General features: G+C 37.6%; 2 pseudogenes across 1 annotated transcript; one reads left to right on the top strand and one right to left on the bottom strand.

Moving 5' to 3' along the window:
- Positions 1-632: 632 nt before the first annotated feature.
- On the bottom strand, positions 633-2,630 carry LOC128289123 (ATP synthase subunit beta, chloroplastic-like; annotated as a pseudogene). Its single transcript, XR_008278869.1, has one exon. The product of XR_008278869.1 is annotated as an ATP synthase subunit beta, chloroplastic-like (transcript).
- A 250-nt stretch (positions 2,631-2,880) lies between these two features.
- LOC128289122 (ribulose bisphosphate carboxylase large chain-like) overlaps positions 2,881-3,237 on the top strand; it is a 1,843-nt pseudogene continuing 1,486 nt past the window's right edge.

Genomic DNA, 3,237 nt, shown 5'->3' with positions numbered 1-3,237 from the left:
AAATCCAATAGTAGGTAGAACTTATTAGATACCATCGATCCCGGTGTCTAATAAGTTTTTCTACCCACCTTCTTTTATTGATTTTCTATCTTTTTCATCCTATTCTATTTCCGTTTTCAATTTTCAAATTTTTCGTTAGATCAAAATCTGATTTCACTTTTGATTGTATTTGATTCTATTTAATCGGCAGAATCAAATGGATGTATAAACGAAAGTTCTGTTTCTACGGAAATTTTTTCGATTAACCAACTCGTTACGAAATCGCGTTGATAGCCCTCGACTCGTGTCCCAGCCCGTCTGAGAGCTAGATTTGCCTCAATTGTTTGCTTCTTGCCTTCAGCTTTCCTCAAGTTAGCTTCCGCTATTTCAAGAGCTTGCTGAGCTTCTTGTGGATCAATGTCACTACCCTTCTCCGCATCATTTACTAAAATAGTGATTTCATTGTTGCCTATTCTAGCAAAACCACCCATCAGAGCCATCGTTAACCATTGGTCGTTAAGGCGTATTCTCAAAATACCTATATACTACAGCTGTGGCAATAGGCGCGTGATTTGGTAATACGCCAATTTGTCCGCTATTAGTAGATAAAATGATTTCTTTCACTTCTGAATCCCAAACAATTGATTAGGGTAAGTACGCAAAGATTTAAGGTCATTTCTTCAATTTGCTCTCCATTTCTAAGTTCGTAGCCTTCGCAGTAGCTTCGTCGATGTTACCTACCAAATAAAAGGCCTGTTCAGGAAGACCGTCTAATTCTCCGGAAAGGATCAATTTAAATCCTCTAATTGTTTCTACTAGACCAACATATTTCCTGGGGAACCGGTAAATACTTCCGCTACGAAAAAGGGTTGTGATAAGAAACGCTCAATTTTCGCGCTTTGCTACGGTTAAGCGATCCTCTTCGGACAATTCGTCCAACCCAAGGATAGCTATAATGTCCTGAAGTTCTTTGTAACGCTGTAAGGTTTGCTTAACCCTTTGCGCAGTTTCATAATGTTCCTCACCAACGATTCGAGGTTGGAGCATAGTGGACGTTGAGTCTAAAGGATCTACCGCTGGATAAATACCTTTGGCAGCTAATCCTCTTGATAGTACGGTAGTAGCATCTAAATGCGCAAATGTTGTGGCAGGGCAGGGTCGGTCAAATCATCCGCAGGTACATAAACTGCTTGAATAGAAGTTATGGATCCTCCTTGGTAGAAGTAATTCTTTCTTGTAAAGTACCCATTTCGGTACTAAGGGTGGGTTGATAACCCACAGCGGAAGGCATTCTACCCAATAAGGCAGATACTTCGATCCCGCTTGGACAAAACGGAAGATATTGTCTATAAATAGAAGTACGTCTTGTTCATTAACATCTCGGAAATATTCCGCCATAGTTAGGCAGTCAATCCAACTCTCATACGAGCTCCTGGCGGTTCATTCATCTGACCGTAGACTAAAGCCACTTTTGATTCCGCAAGATTTTGTTCATTAATTACTCCAGATTCTTTCATTTCCATGTAAAGATCATTTCTTCACGAGTCCGTTCACCTACTCCGCCAAATACGGATACGCCCCCATGAGCTTTGGCAATGTTGTTGATCAATTCCATAATGAGTACTGTTTTACCTACCCCAGCCCCCCCAAATAGTCCGATTTTTCCTCCACGACGATAAGGAGCTAAAAGATCGACTACTTTAATTCCTGTTTCAAAAATAGATAATTTTGTATCTAATTGTATGAAAGGGCGCGGATTTATGAATAGGGATGTTGTGCGAGTATCTACAGGACCTAATTATCAACGGCCCCAAGCACGTTAAAATTCGTCCTAGGGTCGCTCCGCCGACTGGAACACTTAGAGCAGCTCCCGTGTCAATCACTTCCATTCCTCTCGTTAGACCATCTGTAGCGCTCATAGCTACAGCTCTAACTCGATTATTTCCTAATAATTGCTGTACCTCACAAGTTACATTAATTTGTTGACCGGCGGTATCTTGACCCTTAACTACTAGGGCGTTGTAAATATTAGGCATCTTGCCCGGGGGAAAGGCTACATCCAGTACTGGACCGATGATTTGAGAAATACGCCCCAGATTTTCTTTTTCAAGCGTGGAAACTCCAGGAACAGAAGTAGTAGGATTTATTTTCATAATAAAGTGAAATATGTCAATTTTTTTTTTTCCAAAATTATCTAATACAAAATAAATCTTCGACAGGAGGTTGATCGGTTAATTCAATAAGAAATGGGGGTTAGCGCTCGATTTCGTTGGTCCCATCCAATTCAAGTGCATGCAATTGGATTGGTTCCTTATTCAATGAAGGAATTTTTAAGTTCAACCAACCTATTTTCAAAATAGGAAGTGGATAAATAAAAATTTTGGGAGAGTCTTTCATTTGTCCATCATTATAGGCAACACCATCCATATTATCTATGGAATTCGAACCCGAACTCTATTTATGATTCCTTATTTCTATCTCATTAGCCTTGTTTCAATTTCATTTCATATTTTATTTTAGCATATCGATTTTTTTTTACTTTACGTCCAACCTCTCCCCCCTTTTTCCATCTATATTCCCTTTTTTTTTCATTTCAGGGCCGAATTACGCCTGTTTTCACATCTAGGATTTATATATACAAATATATATTACTGTCAAGGGTGAATTTCTTATTTTATTGAGCTTATAATATATAATTTATATTAGATGTTAGAATATTAATTCTATTATATATTTATCTATTCTATTATATATATATTCTAATATATATTAGTATTATTTTTATATTATTTATCTATTTCTTATCATTTCTATTTCATTTATTTCATTTGCATTTAGAATTTTGATTCAAAAAAGTAAGGAATTATAAACTTGAAAAACACGGATCAGGTTGCGCCATACATATGAAAGAATATAGAATAATGATGTATTTGGCGAATCAAATACCATGGTCTAATAAGGAACCTTTCGGATTCGTTGATAATTTTTTGAAAGATTTCTTCGAAAAGGTTTCATTAACTCCTCATTTATATCGAGTAGACCTTGTTGTTGCGAGAATTCTTAATTCATGAGTTGTAGGGAGGGACTTATGTCACCACAAACAGAGACTAAAGCAAGTGTTGATTCAAAGTTGGTGTTAAAGAGTATAAATTGACTTATTATACTCCTGAATATGAAGTCAAAGATACTGATATCTTGGCAGCCTTCCGAGTAACTCCTCAACCCGGAGTTCCGCCTGAGGAAGCAGGGGCCGCGGTA

The sequence above is a fragment of the Gossypium arboreum genome, unplaced genomic scaffold (assembly GCF_025698485.1).
Source record: "Gossypium arboreum isolate Shixiya-1 unplaced genomic scaffold, ASM2569848v2 Contig00468, whole genome shotgun sequence".
In the NCBI taxonomy this organism is placed as follows: domain Eukaryota; kingdom Viridiplantae; phylum Streptophyta; class Magnoliopsida; order Malvales; family Malvaceae; genus Gossypium; species Gossypium arboreum.
Note: the sequence above shows the minus strand (reverse complement) of the source record. Positions and strands in the feature narration are given on the sequence as shown.